General features: G+C 43.6%; 1 protein-coding gene across 4 annotated transcripts in view; it reads right to left on the reverse strand.

The window, feature by feature from the left end:
- TOX2 (TOX high mobility group box family member 2) overlaps positions 1-21410 on the reverse strand; it is a 137235-nt gene that overhangs the window by 47751 nt on the left and 68074 nt on the right. The window lies entirely within an intron of this gene.

Genomic DNA, 21410 nt, shown 5'->3' on the forward strand with positions numbered 1-21410 from the left:
TCCTTTTTCTTTCAATTATGCATCAAATTTTAATTTTATTGAATTCCTTTTCCCTGCATCTACTGAAAGTCTCAAGTGACTTTTTCCTTTAATTCAGTTAATACGGTAAATTGCTACACTTGGTTTTTCTAATGTGAAAACAACCTTGCATTTCTGGAATAGACCCTACTTGGTCATTTTATGCATTATTAGATTTTGATTGCTGATATTTTGTTTAGGATTTTTGCATCTAGTTCACGAGTAAGATGGGCCTATGATTGTCCTTTTTCATACTGCCTTTGTTGGGTTTTAGTACCAAGGTTACGTTAGCCTGGGGAATCATTCCTCCTTTTCTATGCTCTGAGAGAGATTAGACCTAGGAGAAGAGTTACGTGTGAACAGCAAGATAGATCCAAGAAAACATGGAAGAGAAGTTTCAAGATATAGAGGACAAAGTGAGGGTGTCTAATGGACATCTGTTCAATCAACCTTCTGGAGGGAGAACAGTGAGAATGGGGCAGAGGAATAATTGAAGAGATAATGGTTGGGAACATTCCAGAACTGATGAAGGACACCAAAGGTACTGGTGAATATGATGGTACATCTTACAACAGTCATAATATATAATGTGTAGAGAAGGAAAAAACATGAAACCACAACAGCATACAAGAAATAAATCTTCTAACATCCTTATATTCTTTGGTAAATTAAGTATGTGTATTAAAATAGGTAGGGCAGTTGAAGCCCATTACAATATCTGGTTCTTGGTGGGTAGGCTCTCAGTAAGTATTTGTTGGATGAGGTCATTGAGGGGGTGGGGATGGGTAGGATTCGAGTGGAGTTATGGTGGGAGTAAGGCCCACCATGGTCTCTAAAACACCTGCTTGTTGTTAACGCCTTTCTCCTCGGGCACCTGTGAACCTCACCACGATTCCTGGCGAAGAGCCCTAGGCTGCCCTTTATATCCACAGAAACACGCTCCGAGAGGGCAGTGCCCAGCCACACTCATGCCCACGCCTTGGACCCAGAGCCCAAGCCACCTCTTGCTTACTGGCTCCCTCTGCAGGGATCTTGTGAGATTATTTCACGGATAGGCAAACAGCAGTCCAGGAAGCAGTGACCCTGTTGGTGGCAAAGGGCATCCGGAGCCATCAGGAATAAGATCCAGTCTTCTGACCCCAAGATCTGGCTCCTTCCTACCACATGAAGTTGCTTCCGACAGCTGGACCAAGCTCACAGGTTTGGGGACCGACCCCTGCCTAGTTGCTCTATATGCATACAACCAAAGTTCTATATCTCATACTGCACGGTCTTAGCCTGTCATTGCTCTCTCTCAGCTCAGTTTCCACACTCGCACAAAGGGGGACAGGGGATGGGCTCATCCACCTTTCAAGCTCCATGGCTAAGTATACACATTAGCTATTCTATCAATATCCATGGAATTTCAATCCAATTTGATGGGAGTCCCCCAGCTCGTGCCTGGGAGTAACAGAAGAACCGGGAGAGGGCCCAAGGAAGATCCAGTTTCTCCTGATCAAGCTTGACACATAGGTGGAAACCATCTCCTGGTAGGTCTCAGCTCTACCGAAAACAATTTCCTTGAGCATTTTTTTCAATCAGGGAATATAAATATCTAACATTTATTGAGCATATAGTATGTGCCAGGTGTGAGCACTTTACAAAAGTTTAATGTATTTAATTCTTACAACATCGTTGTGAAGGAGGTTCTGTTATTATACAGCCATTTTATGGATACAGAAACTAAGGCACAGAGAGGGGAATTTACCTGCCCAAGGTCACACAGTTAGAAAAAGGTCTCACTCCCTCCTCCCCTAATTTACACTGTCTGCAAAGGAAGGCAACGTTTTCTAGTCTGTGATGTGGATCCTGAGACTCTGGGTCCTAACAATCCTGAGAGGCGGTGCCAATCAAGGCCAAACTGAGGGCTTGGGCACCAAGAAACAGGCTTTGGTCCAGCCTTGTTATTGATGAGCTTGGGAAAGTAACTCCTCCCACTAAAAGGTGAAGATCAAAAGCACGTTTTCTTACACAGGACCCCAATCCAATGCTCTCCCTTACTGTCTCTTACCCAGAATATAGCCCCCATTGCTAGTTACTGATCACCCAATATATGGTGGGTGTTTTATGTGCACATCATCTCTAATTATTTTTTCTCCATAATTTCCTAGGTGTGTAACAAATGGTATGTGTCTCTAATATCCCAGCTGTGTCTACAGTGACCTCCTATGTCTCCTTAATTACAAGTGTGTGTCACCTATGATCTCCCTAATTCCCCAAGTGTGTCTAAACTGACCTGGGACATCCCTCAAATTCCCCAGGGAGGTCTACCTTGATGTGGGTTGTCAACTCTATTCCCCAGGTCTGTCTACCTTGATATGGATGTCTCCCTAATTCCCCAGGTAGGCCTGCCCTGAACTATTTCTTTTCCAGCTTTATTAAGATATAATTGACATATAAATCTCTAATTGTTAAACGCATCCTGTATTTATCCCCATTTACAGATCAAAAAATCAAGATCTAGAGGCTTCACCCAGGTTACAACTAGGAGGTAACCGGGTCTGATCCGTATCTTCTCGTGTTGCTGTGACAGTAGCAACCTCTTTAAGGACCCTCCAAGCAACAGCCTCCCCCTCTGAGTCTATGTCCACTCTGCTCCCAGTGCCCATTCCTCAAATAAAGACATTCTGAACACTCGCTGCCTAAAAACTAGTATGTCTCTACTGAAAAAGAAACAGAAAGAGAGAGGTCCCTCCAAACATCTTAACATGGCACCCAAGGGTGATGAAAATGCTTCAGATTGTATTCTGATGCATTTTGGTGCATATATGCGGGTGTTAATGTAACTTCACCTTTACGTGCATCTCTTCCAAGACAAGATACCCAAAGGTCAAATGGTATAATTTTGTGGTTAAGGATATGAATGGTACATAATTTGGTGAAGGGAGATTGATTGCTCTAGGGAGCAGAGAGGGGAAAGGGGAGAAATACCCCCAAGAAATCAGAAATGGCTGGAGAGAAAGCACAGCCATTTAGCACAGCCATTAGCCATCTGTACCCTTCTATGCCTGGCACCTGGCTAGTAAACGCCCCACCCCTGATGTGAATGCAACCATCCACCCCGTCTGCACCCTCACCAAGACAGCTGAGCAAGGCCTGGCCAAATTTCACCAGAAATCACGCTCACCAGCTCTGCATGGGATCTTCGTGCTGCTGGGAACCGCTCCCTTCCACCTTGTTAATCTCCACGATGATTCTCCCCTGAGTAGTCCTCTAACTCCCTTTCTGCCCCTTTGCCCTTTGCAGATGACCAGTCACCTTCTACTTCATTCACAGGGAAAACAGAAAATAGCTTCCAAAATGTCCTGACACCAGAACCACAAACCTGCCCATTTGGCACCAACTTGCCTCCTGTTTTGATGCCAGAAGAGCCATCCCTACTTCTTCCTAAGGCCAATCTCCTTACCTGTGTATGAATGGTCCTACCCCCTCCTTTCTCCCTCTGTCCCAGGGACCTTGGTCATTCCATTAACCATTCTTGTTTCTGGCTCTTCGGCCTCCCCTCCCTGCTGGGCTGAGACATGCTCAACTCTCTGGTCTTACACACTCGCCCATCCCTCTGCAGCTGCCACCATCTCTCCTCCGGTTCACACCCATCTTCCGGAAAGGGCTGTCCTCACCCATCGGCTCCCCTCCCTTGTCTCCCATTCACTCCACAGTCCACTGCAACCTGCATTCTCTTCCCTCCATGCCCTCAGCAACCAGTGAGCTCCACGGCACCAGATCCAACTGGCTTTTTTTCCCAGCCACGTCTCATCTGTCCCCTCAACAGTGACAGTCCAACTGATGCCTTTCCTTCATCTTGCGGACCTCCCTCCTTTAGCCTCCGGGACCTCGTGCTGTCAGTTACCTGCCCACCTTCTTGCTTCTCTGTCTCCAATGTCAACTCCTTCTCTGCCAGCCACGGTGGAGTTTCTTGGGTTCAGTCCTGAGCATTCGGCTCTTCCTTCCTGCCCTACACCTTCTCCCCAGGTGGAACTCACCCAGTCTCAGTTTCAACTTCCATCTTGATGCCGCATTTCCACCTCCAATTGTGGTCACTCATCTGAGCTCCAGATCTGAGCATCTAAATGCCTACTCAATGCTCCCACCTGATGTCTCACAAGCATCTCAAAGCGAACATGTGCAAAGCTGCAATCACGATGCCCCTTCCCCCATCCTGCACCTGTGTCTCCCTCATCCTCCACCCAGTCAATAAAGCCACGAACTTGGGGCTTACCTTCAGTCACCCCTCAAGTCCAATGAAACTCCTCTGAAATATCTTTTAAACCTATCCATTTCTCTCCATTCACACTGTCTTGGTCCAGGCCACCAGCATCTCTTACCTGGGGAACTGCAACAGCTTCCTTACTGGTCTCCCATAGCCCACTCTTGTCCCCACCAATCCATTCCCTTCATGCAGCCAAACGGGTCTCTAGAAAGATGATCATCTCACCACATAACTCCCATGCTTACAATGCTTTGATGGCTCCCCTCTGTCCTAGGATAAAGTCCATAGTCCCAAACATGGCTTGTAAGTCTTCACCTGGCCTGGCTCCCATCACCCTTCTAACCACAGGGACCTTTCCTGCCTCCAGGCCCTCACACAGTCTGTTCCTTCTGCTAGAATGCTTTGCCCGTCACTCGCTCTTCCTTCATCTGGCCCATTCCTACTCATCCCTCAGCCATAGGTTTGGTTTAAATGTCTTCCCTGACACTCTCTAGAGTAGGTTACCCTGCATTTCTTCTTGGAAGTACTCATCAGATTTGTATCTAACTTCTTGTATAATTATTTGTTTGTTTAATGTTTAATGTGAGTTCTGCCAGGACAGCCCTTGTATGTCCTGTTTTCCAGAATCTGGCACAAAGTCAGAGCTAAATAATTAGTTGGATGGGTGAATGAGCCAGGTCCTATGGCAGACGCCATAAGCATGCATCTCACCCAACCTTCGTGACTGCCCTGGAGGTGGCCATTACTGCTGCTATTGTACAGGAGGCAGTACGGTGTACGTGGTTCAGAGCCTTGAATTCTGGCTCTGCCACATACCAGCTGTGTGGTTTTGGGCAGGTTACGTAACCTCCCTGTGCCCCAGTTTCCTCGTACGTGAAAAGAAGGTAATAACAGTATATACTATAGGGCTCCTGCAAAGAGTAAGTGAATCAACATGTGTAAACTGGTCAGGACACTGCCTGGCACAGAGCCAGCCTGCTCAGTGATGGTTGTTATTGCTGCTGTTATTGTCCTTGCCAGGAGTTGCAGAGACATTAAGGAACTTCCCCAAGGACATAGGACAAGTAAACAGCAGCTCACCCGCTCGGTATCCTCACTGTTTTGCCCACCGTGAATGTTCCTAACTCCTCACACCACAGGTCCATGCATCACAGGCTGATGTCTGGCTTCAGCCTGACCACCGAGATGGGCCAGGGGCTGACTGCCTTTAGATGGCACTCAGCCATAGGTATCACATCATCCCGGAAAGCAGAGTCCCAGGAAGCCTTCCCCAGACCCTCCCACAGCAAGACTCCCCTCCTCTCATTCTCCCTCCACAGCCTCATGTGTGTTCCCCAAAGCATCTTTATCACCTGCAATGATTTGTGACTCTTTCCTTCCCTTTAGCTTGTGCCCCCTCCTCCCCAGACTCCACGAGGGCAGGGGTTAAGGCTGTCTTGTCACCAATGCCTGGCACACAGTAGGTGCTCAATTAGAATGTGATGAATGAGCACATGAAATGGGAGGACACACCAGGCTTTGGGTTTAGACTTTACCTGGGGGTTTCCATATCTGTCCCTCCCAACAGGCTGGAAGTCCCTCAGTCACCCACTGTTCATGTCTGTGGACCGTCACCTTCCTCTCTACTCCCTGCACCCAGAACAGGTGCTGTCACACGGCATGTGACAGTAAATGCCAAATGACTGCACGAGTCCATACCTTTCATTTAAAAAACCAAAACCCTAACACACTGGAACCAGCCCAGATGACCAGAAGCCTTTTCCACAAATAAGCATATGTTGCATCAAAATATTGGAATCACACCATTATGACAATTCACTTAAAGAGGCAATTAGCACACTTAAAAATAACTAAACATGCAAACACGTACGTGCCTCCTCTGAATGCAATTAAATCCTAAATGCGTGACACCTGAATACCACCCCAGACTGCTATGGATTCATACTGTGTGCCAGACTCTGGACCCGGTATTTCCACACTCATTCTCCATTTAATCCGTATGAGTTCTGCAAGGAAGTGACTGTTCTCTCCATTCTGCAGATGAAGAACATGAAGCTCAGAGAATGAAGGTGTCCCAAGTTATTCTTGGTTGGGATTCAAGCCCAGGTCTTGTGACTCTGAATCCATCATTTTCCCACACTGGGTCAGAGACCTATTCAAGACTCATATTCCTCACTTCCTCTAAGTAAGAAATGGGCCACTCAGTGATGCCTAATTTGCTCTCCAGCACCAGTGTCCTCATGAGAATATAGAAAGAGATGCCAAGTTTTAAGAGCTCTAGAAGCTAAAAATATTAGCAAATCTTACAGGGAAACTTCTGTAAAGAGTTGTCTTTTCCTATCCACCCATCCTCTCTCAAACACACTCCAGGGACTTCCCTGGTGGTGCAGTGGTTAAGAATCCACCTGCCAATGCAGGGGACATGGGTCCGAGCCCTGGTCTGGGCGGATCCCACATGCCGTGGAGCAACTAAGCCCATGTGCCACAACTACTGAGCCTGCGCTCTAGAGCCCGCAAGCCACAACTACTGAGCCCACATGCCACAAATAATGAAGCCTGTCTGCCTAGAGCCTGTGCTCTGCAACAAGAGAAGCCACCGCAATGAGAAGCCCACGCACCACAACAAAGAGTAGCCCCTGCTTGCCGCAACTAGAGAAAGCCCGTGCGCAGCAACCAAGACCCAACACAGCCAAAAATAAATAAGTTAATTAATTAATTTAAAAAAAAAACGCACTCCAATCACATTTTCAACCCACCATCCACCAAAACTGTCTGGCAAGGTCGCCAGTGGCCTCCATGTTACTAAGTCCAATGGTCAGAGCTCAGTCCCAACTGTACACCTTGACCTTCTCACAAGCATTTGACATACTTGGCCACCCTCCTTCTCCTGGGAATAAATTTCTTCAAGTGCTTCTAGGACACCACACATGTTGATCTTCCTAAATCACAGGGCTTTTCTTCTCCATGTCCTTTGCTGGTTCCCATTCTTTCCCTCAACCTATTAATGATGTCGCAGAGCTCAGATCCCAGACCTCTTCACTAAATACACTCAGTTCTTGAGGATTTCATCTAAACTCCTGGCTTTAAATACCATCTATATGCTGCTGACACCTCGGCTCATATCTCCAGACCAGACCTCTCTCCTGAACTACAGATTCATAGAGTCCACTGTATTTGACGCCCTTGTTTGGATTTTAATAGACATCTCAAATTTAACACGTCCAAAAGAGAACCTGTCAATCCATGGTTTTCTCCTCCTCAGCTAATGGCAAGTCCATCCTTCCAACTGCTCAGGCCAAATGCCTTGGAGCTATCCTTTGACTCCTCTCTTTCTCTCACACCCTACACTAAATCTGTCAGGAAATCCTATTCGCCCCACCTTCAGAACAGATACAAGATGGAACCTCTACGGTCCAAGCCATCATCCTCTTTACCCTGGATGACTGCAGTAGTCTCCTACCTGGTTTCCCTGCCTCCGCCCTTGCTTTGGTCTATTCTCATTCAGAGACCAGAATTATCCTGTTAAAATGTAAGGTCATGTCATTCCTTTGCTCACCACCCTCCAGTGGCCCCCTTCTTACTCAATTAATAACAGGGTCCTCAGCAATTCCATTCCTGGGTATATACCCAAAAAAACTCATTTAAAAAGATACATGCACCCCAATGTTCATAGCAGCATTATTTACAATTGCCAAGGTATGGAAGCAATCTAAGTGTCCTTCAACAGATGAATGGATAAAGAAGACGTAGCACACACACACACTATGGAATACTACTCAGCCAATAAAAAGAATGAAATTTTGCCATTTGCAGCAACATGGATGGACTTGGAGGGCATTATGTTAAGTGAAATAAGTCAGACAGAAAACGACAGACTGTATGGTATCACTTATATGTGGAATCTAAAAAATACAACAAACTACTGTATATAACAAAAAAGACACAGATGCACAGATATAGAGAAGAAACTAGTGGTTACCAGCGGGGAGAGGGAAGTGGGGAGGAGGAGTATAGGTGTAGGAGTGGAAAAGGGTTATTATGGGATTATATGAAACCATGCGTGTGAAACTTTTGAAAATGGTAAAGCACTGTAGAATTTAAAGAATCTTTCATTCAATAAAAAAAGAAGAGGGTCCTTATAATGGCTACATGGTCTACTCCCCCACTCCCACGTACATCCCTTTTACCTTCCTGACATCACCTCTTAATATTCTCCTCGTTCATGCCAGTCTGGCCACACTAGGCATGATTCTGTCTCAGAGCCTTTGCACTGGCTGTTCCCTCTCTCCGGAACATTCTCCTCTTAAATATTCACAGAGCTCATTCCTTCACCCCTCAGGTCTTCACTCAAACCCCTGCTTCTCAATGAGGTTTAACCTCACTGCTCAATTTAAAGTCACAAACCAGCAGCCATACTCTACTGTTTGTTTGTTTTTATCACTTGTTACTTCCTAACATCCTATATATTGGATTGGCCAAACCCATCCTATATATTGGGTTGGCCAAAGTTCATTCAGGTTTTTAGTAAGATGGTAAGGAAAAACCCAAATGAACTTTTTGGCCAACTCAATATTTTTATCAGTTTATTATGTATTACCTGTCTCATCCCACTAGACTATCAGCTCCACGGAGGAGGAGATTTTCACCTGTCTTGTTCACTGCTGTATCCCCAGTTTCTTCAACAGTGCCTGGCATGTAATGAGTACTCAGAAAGTATTCGATGAATGAATGAATCAATCAATGAATGAATAAATAAACAAATGAACTACTCATCAAATGCCAGAAGAAAGAGTGGTAAGAAAATGAATGGACTGGCAAACCATGAAGATACCCTCTTCTAAGGAGAAGGCTTACTTTTGGCTCTGATCCAAGGGTAAGACACAGGTTGTTTGAATCAGTCCAGCATTTCCCCCTTCCTGGAAGTGGTGCATGAAAAACTGTAATCGACTGTCCTTTGTGGGGAGCGAGTGGGAGTGGGGAGGAAGAGGCACTGAGGCAAACAACAGGGCTAGGAGGTAGGGCTTCACCAACACGTGACATCTACCATACAGGTGTGTGTTAGGAGGCTGCTAGAATCACCTTATTTCTCAATTCATCCATTTGTGCTTTTCTTTCCAAATCAACTAAAGAATGAGAACTCAGAGCAAAGCAATATGGCTGGGGTAGAAGGGGCATCCAGGAGACTGGCAGGTTTCTCATGCACCAATTCTAGGAAGGGAATACTACTGGATTGATCCAAATGACCTTTGTGGCTTGCGCTTGGGTCAGAGAAGGGTAAGCCTTCTCTTGGAATTCCTAGGAGGAAAGGTCTTAATTGAACATCAAAGCCAATGACTCCTTGAGATAGGGGAATAAACAAGCAAGGGAGCGGCCTCTGGGCCTTGAGAAAGGGATGGAGAAGAAAGACTCTAAGAACATCCATTGGACCAGAAGCCTGTTGCAGTGATAAGCTTATGTTCCATGAAATTATCAGAATAAACTCATTCGCTTACCACAACAAAATAAGTGAATCAAAAATTCAACCATAGGAAGTAACAAATATATATAGATAGATAGATAGAGATAGATATATTCTTTTAAATAACCCTTTCCGAAACAAATACTTAAAGCTCAAACCTAGAGAATGAAAAGAAAATCAAGAAAGGGATTCTAGAAGGAGTGGTGAGCTGAAAAACTACTACAACTTATATTAATTCAAAATAGCTGTTGATACTACAATTTATATTAATTCAAAATAGCTGTTGATAAGGTGACTGCAGGATTTAATGTGACTATCTTATAAGGATTCCTAAAATAGAAGAGGTATAGGACAGAATTATAAAATTAAAAATGATTACAAACTAAAAATCGACAGGATTTTGCTAGAAGCTATGCCTTCCTTAAAGAAGACTACAAATACTGATTAGTTATTTATAGTGTAAGGGAAATTTAAGTTTAAATATTTTGTTCTAATTTTTTACATGTATTGAGTTGAAGTTCACATAACACAAAATTAACACTTGCGTGGCATTTAGTACATTCATGTTTTGTGAACACCACCTCTATCTAGTCCCAGAATATGTTTGTCATCCCCAAAAGGAAACCCCATACTTATTAAGCAGTTTCTCCCTACTCCCCTGGTCCCGACCTCTGGTAATCACCAATCTGTGTTCTGTCTCTGTGGATTCACCTATTCTGGATAGTTTCATATAAACAGAACCATACAATATGCGACCTTATGTGGCTTCTTTCACTTAGCATAATATTTTTGAGGTTCATCTATAATGTAGCACATATCAGTAGTTCACTCCTTTTTTATGGCTGAATAATATTCCACTATATGTATAAACCCAATTTGTTTATCCATTCATCCACTGATGGACATTTGGGCTGTTTCCATCTTTTGGCTACTGCGAATAGTGCTGCTATGAACAAGTTTGCACGTACATTTGTTGGAGTTCCTGTTTTCAATTTTGGGGGGTATATAGCTAGGAGTGGAGTTTCTGGGTCATGTGATAGTTTGATGTTTAATTTATTGAGGAACCGTCAAACTTTTTTCCTCAGTGGCTGCACATTTTACATTTCCACCAGCAACGTCTGAAGGTTTCAATTTCTCCACATCCCCACATCCTTGCCGCCAACATTTATGTTGCATTATTTTTATTATAGACATCCTAGTGAGTATGAAGTGGTATCTTATAGTAGTTTTGATTCGTATTTCCCTAATGACTAATGATGTTGAGTATCTTTTCATGTGTTTTTTTGCCATTTGAATATCTTCTTTGGAGAAATGTCTTGAAGTCTTTTGTCCATTTTTAAATTAGGTTGTCTTTCTGTTGCAGTATTGTAAGTGCTCTTTATATATCCCAGGTACTAGACCCTTATAAGATGTATGATCTACAAATGGTTTTATCCCATTCTCTTTCTTGATAATGCCCTTGATACACGGAAGTTTTTAATTTTCATGGAGTCCAATTCATCTATTTTTTCTTTTGTTGCTCATGCTTTTGATGTCCTATCTAAGAATCCATAGCCAAATCCAAGGTCATGAAGAGTTACTCCTATGTTTTCTTCTAAGAATTTTGTGGCTTTAGCCCTGAGACATAAGTCGTGGATCCATTTTGAAATAACTTTTGTATACGGCATGAGGTAGAGTCCTACCTCATTATTTTGCACATGGCTATCCAACTGTCCCAGCACTATTTGGTGAAGAGACTGTTCTTTCCCCATTGACTGGTCTTGGCACCCTGGTTGAAAATCAATTGACCACAGATGTAGGAGTTTATTTCTGGACTCTTATTTCTATTCCGTTGGTCTATATATCCATCCTTATACTGTTCTATTGTGAACCACGCTGTTCTGACTATTGTGCTTTTGTAGAGATTGGGAAGTGTTCTCCAACTTTGCTCTCCTTTTGCAAGATTGTTGTGGCTACTCAGGACCCACTGCAATTTCATATGAATTTGAGGATCAGCTATTCCATTTCTTCCTAAAAAGGCCGGTGGAAACTTGATAGAGATTGCACTGCATATGTAGATTGCTTGGGGAGTACTGCAATCTCACCAAAATTAAGACTTCCAATTCATGAGCACAGGATGTCTCCCCCATTTGCTAAAGTCTTCCTTAATTTCTTTCAGCAGTGTTTCATAGTTTTCACTGTTCAAGTCTTTCACCTCCTTGGTTAAATTTATTCCTAAATAGTTTATTCTTTTGCATGTTGTTATATATGAAATTGTTTTCTTACTTTTTTTTTTTTTTTGGATTGTTCATTGTTGGTACATGGAAACACAACTGATTTTTGAATATTGATCTTATACCCCGAAACTTTGCTGAATTCATTTATTATATATTTATTATAATTTTAAAGAAAAGCAGAAATTCCACACTGCTGGAGGAACAACAACAATAACAACAACAATAAATGGAAAAGAAAATAGAACCTGATCAAACCAACAAAAATCTGAAAAGAAAATAGAAATGAACTATGAAACATGATAAAGAACCTTCAAAAAATGACAGTATTAAGACTAAATACTAGTAATCACAATAACTACAAATGATTTCAATTCTTCTATTAAAAGATAAAAAATTAATATTTTGATTAAAATAAATGAATCCAGCATATGACATTTATAATAGGCATGCATGAAATAAAGTGACACAGAAGGTTAAAACAAAGCAGATATATCAGGCAAATAAAAAGCAGAAGTGGCAAAATTAATAACAAGTTAAGTACAATTTGGGGCAAAAGGCATAAAAGAGACTAAGAGTAATACTTAAGTTGATAAATGACACAATCCACTAAGAAGAAATGACAGACATAAACTTTTATGTAGACGGATAAAGCACAGGAATATAAAACGTTGAAAAACTGTTAGTAGTACAAAGCGGATTTAACCAAACCATAAACATGAAGAGACGCTAACACATCTCTTCAAAAACTGACAAATCAATCAGATAGAAATGAGTAAGGACAGAAGATTTGAATAACACAATTTCCTCTCTTGATCTGTCTCAAATTTAAAGAACACACATTCTTTTCAAATGTCCATGGAACACTTAAAAAACATGAGCATGTAATAACTACTCAGATAATCTCAAACTGTTCAAAAGGTAGCGATGATATAAGCCACATTCTAGGATCTAAATGCACTAACCTAGTTTTTAATTAAAAAGAAAAAAAGAAGGGAGAGAAGGAGGGAGCGAAAAAACATGGAGGGAGGCAGACCCTCCTAAATACTTGGGCATTTTAAAAGCAATCTTCTAAATAACTTTTGGGTTAAAGAGGAAATCACAACTGAAATTACAGACAATGAGAACACTATCTGACAAAACTTGTAAGAGGTGGACAATGGAAAATTTACAACTTTTTACCTAAATGAATTTATTGGAAGCTAAGGAAGACAAAATAGATGAATTCAGCACTCAAGAAGCTAGAAACAGAAACAAAAGAAACCAAAAGTCAGTAGAAGACTAATAAAATAGAAAACAAACTTTAGAGAAACACAGGAAAGAGATGGTTTCTTGAAAAGGCTAACAAAATAGTTAGGTTTACACTGACAAGAAAAAGAAAAAAGGACACCCAAAAAAGGAATGAAAAATACATTGATTCTTTGAAAGTTGCTGAGAATTCCTTTGTGACAGAGTATAAGGCTATCATAAATGTTTATTATTTTCAGCTTCATTCTGTTGTTTAAATCTTCTAAATAACTATTAGTTTTCTTTTTCTGTTTGATCTATTGGTTTCTGAGACAGGTAGGTCAAAAAATTTCCACCATGATTGTGATGTCATCAATTTCTTCCTGTATGTCTGTCTATTTTTGGCTTCATATATTTCAGGGCTATGTGGTTAAGTATTTACATATTAATGATTATTGTATCTTCTTGGGGAAGGGTACCTTTCATTATTCAATGGTTTATCCAATTAATGCTTACTAGAAAGTTCTCAGACTGACATTTGGATTACTCATTTCCATCACCCACCCCGATGCTGTATAGGCAGAAGATTCACTGAGGAGGGATCTATAGGAGTAGAGTGTGATTTGGCTTTCCTTCCATCCTGAAACCCCACTTTCGAGCCAAGTGAGAAAGACCCCAGTAGCACAGCTTGTTGGGACTCGGAGTGCAACGCGAAAGGGGAGGTGGCACCTCATTCCCTGGTGAATCCGGTGAGAAAGAAAGAGCTCTCAGGAGGACCCAACTTGTGTCCCCAGAGTTGAGAGGCTCTGTGACTGGAAGGTTTTGAAAGATGGGAGGAGAGCAGAAGCTGCCTGAAATGTCAGGGCCAGGAGAGATTGAGAGAATGAGAGCGAGTCAGAGAGCGATCTGCATGTCCCTGGTTTGGCAAGTTAAGGATATGTGAGTTGCTGGGGGCAGGTGAAAGCTAAGGACAGCGGTTGGCTGAAGGCATCTAAAGAGGTCCCACCCAAGATGGTAGCCTGACAGGGCAGGGGGATCTCAGCAGCAGGAGGTATGTCAACAGGTATACCACCCACAGAGCAGGTCACAAGAGGTGAGCTGCAGAGTGAATCCCCAGCTCAATGTGCCCCATGGAAAAGAGCCAGAGTGTGCGAGCCTGCTATAGCAGCAGGCACGGAGGGCAGGACTTCAACAGTACTAGTCAGCATGATGTTTTGACCCTAGCCCTTAATCCTGCCTTACCCTGTCCTGACCCTGGAGTCTCCAGCAGCATCACAGGAAATGGGAGTGGATGGAGAGGTAACAGACCACCCCCATGCCCACTGCAGGTTTCCAAGACAATGAGCCAGGAAGGAAAGAACATGGGATGGACCTCTGCTTTCTTGTATCCTGTGGAGTCCAGTCCGCTGAATAACCCAGAGTGACAGCAACAACACCTTATGTTGACACAGGACTTTGGGGTTCCAAATGCTTCCACATATTTCAAATATTTTTCCCATAAAAGCCTGAAGATTCTTGGAATACATAATCAGTGAGTACTTTTTCTTTTTTTTTTTAATCTACAGAAAGAACGCTGTCTTTGGACTTAGACTGACCTGGGGGAATTCCAATCCTGCCACTTACTTGCTGAGGGACCTTTGGCAATTTATCCCAACTACCTACTCCCGAGTGTCTTTATCTACAATACCCCACCTAACAGCTGAGAGAATTATATGAGGAAACAGATGTGAAAACACAGGAACAGAAGTCAACACAATCCCCTCCCCAACACCCAAGGAGGGGAAAAAAAAAAGACCTCAGGGTGTAAGCAGAACAAGTGTTAAATATCTTTTCCATTTTGGAAACTGAGGTTCGAAAAGGCAAAATGACTTATCCAAAGTCACACGGGTAGCATTTATGGTAACAAGGACAAGAAGCCCTGACTGTCTGGGGCCAACACATACTCTACCATTATTCATGCCCCTCCTAACACGGACATCAATCCTGATTAGCCCAGGACAGTCCTGCTTTATGCCTCTTGTCCTGGGGTAATTTTTAATAGTGCCTTCTTTCACTTTAAAATTGTCCTGGTTTGGACAATAAACTATATGGCCACCTACCATCCTAACAAATCAAACCTACACCCTATAAGAACATCTCAGCTAGAGGACTGTCATTCAATTCAGTGCTTCCTGACTCTGTTTTCAAAACAAGGAAAATGGCATCTTACCCAAACCTGAAACCCCATCAACTGGATCAGGGCACCCAGCGCCATAACTTCTTATTATGTGTACAGTAATTTTATGGAATTCAGTGGGGACTGAAATGCAATTTTGTCAGGCTTGTCTGTGTCCATAATGACCGAGTCAAATTAATCATCTTGGATAATACCCCTGTGTCACCCGTCCCAGAGATGTTTAATAGAATCTTTCTGATTCATGTCTCGCAGTCCATCAGATCTGGAGTATTGCCACCCTTCTGAAAATCGGTACAATTATGCCTTCTTGTTGGGCTATCATTTTCCAGGACTAAAAAATGCTTCTTAAAAATAAATAAATAAAATCCCATGCCATATATAAGCAAAGCGGGAGTGGAAAAGCCATATTGTTAAAATTAAATGTGGATTCTGGAGGTGGCGGCGGGGAGGAGGATGTAATAGCTTTTTAAGCCTTTATTTACAGGCAGAACCTCCAAGTCATGGCAACAGGGACAGAAGAGAGTGTAGAAAACTCTCCCACTGGTGGTCCTGATCCTGAAATGCTTGGATCGCAGCAGACAGAGGCATCATAATGTGACAATGACAACCAGTCACACTTGACATGAGCTTTGTTTACTAAAACTATATCGGGGAACAAACATGATAATCCCTGTGTGTTTTTTTGCTCAGAAAATTATCTGAGTCACTTTAAGGTTTCGGCAGCTTTCCAGACTGATACTTGTGGGGGATGTTTCTGGAAAAGTGAGCAATTAGCGGTGGGGTTTCCTTCTTCTTTAGGAGGAATCAATCCCAGCAGAACTGAAGTAGCAAAGCTGGGGATAACATGGGGCCACAGCTTTTGAGTAAGAGGGAGTGGCCTGAGCAGCAGGCATTACCCCATTTTACAGATAAGCAAGCTCACTTTTCCAGTAAGTGGCAGAGTTTTATTTTCATAACATATTTTTTTACAATCACATATCCAACTGCCTCTTTGACACTTTCCCTTGGATGTCCTAGAGGAGAGGTCTGCCCATTTTTTCTGCAAAGGTACGGATAATAAATCTTTTTGGCTTTGTGGGTCAGTCTCTGTTACAACTATTCAACTCTGCCACTGTAGCATGAAAACAGCCATAGACAATATTGAAACTAATGAACAGAGCTGTGTTCCAATAAAGCTTTATTTACAAATGACAAGTGGTGGGCCAGATTTGGCCCATGGGCCATGGTTTGCTGACCCTTGTCCTAGAGGTGGTTTTTCTTCTCCATAGAACTTTTAGCATCTAACACACAATATTCTTGACTTTTTAAAGGTACTTATTGCCTGTTTCCATCACTAGAATGTGAATTCTGCTGTTTGGTCACTGATTATCCCAAGGGCCAAGGACAGTGCGCCTTGCACATAGTAGGGCCTCAATAAACATTTGCTGGATGAAATAATACATGAATGAATGAGAATAGGAGTTTTGGACTATTGTGTTTGCTGCTGTATCTCCAGCACCTAGAACACTGCCTGGCACACAGTAGGTACTCAGTAAACTTTTTTTTTTAATGAATGAATGCATGAATGAATTTACTGATGGCCCACTGTGGTAGAGGGCTGGGCTCTGCACCATTTTCCCTGTAAGCTCTAAGAAGTCAGCAAAGGTCTAAGGTGGCCTTCTCCTTAAAGATGCTGCTTAGTACAAAGTAATTCTAACTTGACCCATGAGGGTCTCTTGGTTCCCTGTCCCCATCTTAGAAATCATCTTCCCATGAATGTGTCTGAATTCCAGCTCTGCCCTTGACAGTCTCTGTAACCTTGGGAAAGTCACTGCTCCTTTCTGGGCCTCAGTTATACCACCTGTGAAAAGAGGGAGTTGGACCAATGGATTTTTTAAACCCAAATTTAACCAGGTATGTGCCACTAATTCACAGGTACACAGGCAGACATGAGGCAGTGATGATTTTAAAAGCACTTTTAAATGATGAGTAGGCTCTGCAGTTGTTTCTGTGTTAAAATAGCTTCTGGGAAAAAATTATGTCTATTTGCAGCTTTTTTTTCTTTTCCATTTCTACCTTTTGAAAACTACAGAAGTAGCATCACCTAAAAATGTGTCCAGCCAGCTGCCTGGGGATGAATGCACTGAAGTTCTCAGTGACTGGCCTTTGTGAGTGCTCTGAGGTCCTGTGACACTGGGATAAGCAGGGAAGTCCCCCAGTTCATGCTGTTCCAGGCACAGTGCCCTGCTCAGACCCTTCCAAGGCTTACTGCCTTCACAGCAGGGTCCCAGTATCTGTCTGGCATCCAAGGATGCCTGCACCAGATCCTGCAGCATCACCTGACACTGGGCACAGTGAGTCATTGAAGACCGCAGGCACTGCATGCTCTGGTATCACCAGGCCCCTGGGTGTGCTGGACCCTCTGCTCAGGCCATTGTCCTCCCAGGTGACACTTGCTCATCCTCAGAGCTGCCACAATACTCTTCGGCCTTCCCAGGCACGGAGGACTGGGCACCGCACTCTAAGCCTGCTCTGTACAGAATGGAGCAAGGCCTCCTTCTATGGCCTGGACCCCATGCTCCTGTTAATATGCTCCAAAAGTTCCATCAGGAGACTGCAACCCAGAGCTCATCCACTCCCCTAAGGTTTATTGTGCCTCTTCTGTGAGCCAGCTTGTGCTGTCCTGCTTCTCTGCAGCTTTGTTCAAATAATAATAACAGCAAAAATCTACATAGTACTTACCATGTACTAAGTGCATCCCTGTCCTATGTGCTTTTCATACATGAATTTATTAGTCTTTACAACAACTCTAGGAGGCAGGTCCTATTATTATATCCATTTCACAGAGGAAGAAAGGGAGGCACTGAGGTGTGAAACTTGCTGAAAGTCACACAGCTGGGAAGGGTTAGAGCCAGGATGCCAACTCAAAAGGCTAGCTCAGGGGATCTGAATCCTTCCAACAACCACCGATGACCTTGGAAGCAAATCCGCCTTCAGCCGAGCCTTTGGATGAGACTGCAGCCCTGATCAACATATCAACTGCAGTCTCATGGCAGATCTTGAGCCAGAGGCACCCAGCTAAGCCACAACTGGATTTCTGACCCACAGGAACTACGAGACAATTAATACATGTTATATTTATATTTAAAAGTCTAGCTCACGAATTGGTACTCTTAATAACTGTGTGATTCTGCCTCTTTATAAATAGGAGGGGGAATTCCCTGGTGGTCCAGTGGCTAAGACTCCACACTCCCGATGCAGGGGGCCCAGGTTTGATCCCTGGTCAGGGAACTAGATCCCACATGCCGCAACTAAGAGTTCGCATGCCGCAACTAAGACCTGGCACAGCCAAATATAAATAAATAAATATTTAAAATAAATAAATAGGAGGGACGGGCTCCCTCAGGAGCGATGCTGAAGTTCTGTGTTGATTCTGTCTCTATGGGCAGCTCCCAGCTGCCTCCTCCCTCATTCTCTGATCTCTCCTCTTTAGCAGTCCTCAGGTGGGCATATGCCTGTGCCCTGCTTATGAGTCCCTTGAACGTGGACCCTCCCTCTTAATGCTTTAGGGAGACACTGTACCTCACGCCATGCCTCTCAATCTGTAATGTGCACACAAATCACCTGGGGGCCTTGTTAGAATGCAGGTTCTGATTTAGGAGGCTGGGGTGGGACCTGAGATGCTACATTTCCAACAAGCTCCAGGTGATGTTTCTGGTCCATGGGTCACACCGTGGATAGCAAGGCCTTAGGTATTCAAAGCATAGACTTTGACCCAGACAGACCACAGTCCAAATGCCAGTTCTGTCACATCCCGGCTAGAAGTCCTTAACCTCTGAGAGGTGAAAAGACTTACCCAAGGTCACATAATAAACCTGGAGCCACAAACAGAACGCTGTGTTCTGACTTCTAGTCTAGAGTCTCAAAACTACAGCTAAACCCACCCTCCTGAGTTCTGGGCCTGGACGTGGGTGTCTGGGTGTGTGCATGTATATGCCCTGTATTATGTGTCAACATATGTACATGAGTGTGTGTGCAGACACGTACATATGCTTCAAAAATGTGTATGTGAATGTGCCTAATGTCAGCACATGTGCCAGGGGATTTATGAGAGTTGTTCATTCATTCATTGACTCCCTCACCAGATACTCACTCAGCTCCTACTATGTGCCAGGTCCCCACTCCCATAAAGCCAACAGTCTAGGAGGGAGGCAACCATAACACAAATAAAAAACTCATTTGTGTGTGTCTGTATGTGTGCGTATTGCTCACAACAGCGCCAACAGCTAGGTGCCCTTATCCATTTCACTGAGGAAACCGAGGCACTGAGAGGTTAAGTAACTTGCCCAGGGTCACAGAGTGATGCTTAACGCATGCAAAGGTGTGTATCAGCAAGCATGCTGGGGTGAGTGTGATGTGCACATATGCTTGTACTTGTGCATGAATGTCTGCAAACAAGCGTGTGTGTGTATGTGTGTGTGTGTGGAGTGCGCACGTGCCAGGAAGCACTTTTCCACAGATATCTCCAAATACTCCATAAACAAGATTTTCTGGCACCACAACATAGCATCACAACAAAACACACATGCACGCACATTGCTTTTAGATGTTCATATTTTCAAAGTTTTCCTAAAATTCTGTCCACAGAGAGATGGGGGTGAAGGTGGGGGCCTGCAGAGCAGAGCAGATCCAGGGAAGCCCACACCACCTGTTTCCCTGGGGCAGCCATGGCTGGAGCACTTTCAGAGCTCATCATCCATTATGAGGCTAAAAGAATTTTTCCCCTCCCAAGAAGTTAAGTAAATTGCTCAGGCTGTAAAGGGCTAGTCCAGCCACACCCCCAGTGGGAATGCACTGCCCTGGTGAGCTGACTGACATGGATACAAATAACCAAATCTGGCTCGGTTCCCTTCCCCATCACACCACATCTCTAAAAACAGAGACATCTATACAAATGCCTTGATAATTCTTTTTCCTCTTTACGGAAGCATAGGATATCAACAGAAAGTGCTCAAGGCATAAGGGGACAGCTCAATGAGGAATCTTCATGAAGCAAACAGACTTGTGTAAACAGCACCCAAATGAGGGGAGAATACCTACCAACATTTCCAAAGCCCCTCAAGGCCCCTCAATACCACCCCCATCAGGATGACCACAACTCAGATCTCTATCATCATAAAATAGTTTTGCCTGTTCACGTGCTTTATGTAAATGGAATCATACAGATTCCATTTTGGGTGTTTGGCCTCTTCCACTCAACCTGGTATTTGAGATTTAAGCACGTGGTTATAAATCACTCCTCGTTGCTGCGTAGTATTCCACTGTGTAAGAATATTCTGCAATCATCTATCCAGTCTGCTGTTGATGGGCGTTTGGATTGTTTCCAGTTTCATGCTTTTATGAAAAGTGCTGCTATGAACATTCTTATACGTGTCTTTGGGTGATCCGATGAATGCATTTCTGTTGAGTGAACACCTAGTGGTTGAATTACTGGGTCACAGAGCTTTAGATACTGAGAACTGGTTTTCCAAAATGGTCGTACCAATTTTACACAGCAATGTATGAGGACACCAGTGCCTGCACATCCTTGCCCGACTGGGTATCTCTGTCTTTTCCATTTTCTACATTTTGAGGGGAGTATTTAATAATGTCAAAATGCTTCCTCACGCCTTTTCCTGTTCTTCTTCTCCCATTGCTATGTCCGGCAATGTTTATTAAGGCCAGCGGTAAGAATAAAACTACAACTGCTCCATGTTTATATATGACACAGATACAACCACCAGCCACAACACACCCACCCTTGAGGGCCATCCCAGCACATTAAATAACCCAAAGTAGCACAGAGTGACGCGAAAGGCCTTGAGCTGTTATAGAGAACTTTATTTAAGGTTTTCTCGAGGGGACTTTGAACAGGACATTCCACCTCACAATGCAAAGCAAGGCTTCCGCAGGGCTCTCCGGAAGCCATCTCTCTCCCCAAAGCCAACACTCATTCCTATGGCTTATCTCCCCAACCTTCCCCAGCCAGGCACACCCTCCCCTCCAGGCTGTGCACCCCAGCTCCCCCAGGCTCCTGAGAGCTGCCCTCTC

Source organism: Balaenoptera musculus, chromosome 15 (genome assembly GCF_009873245.2).
Source record: "Balaenoptera musculus isolate JJ_BM4_2016_0621 chromosome 15, mBalMus1.pri.v3, whole genome shotgun sequence".
NCBI classification, from domain to species: Eukaryota; Metazoa; Chordata; class Mammalia; order Artiodactyla; family Balaenopteridae; genus Balaenoptera; species Balaenoptera musculus.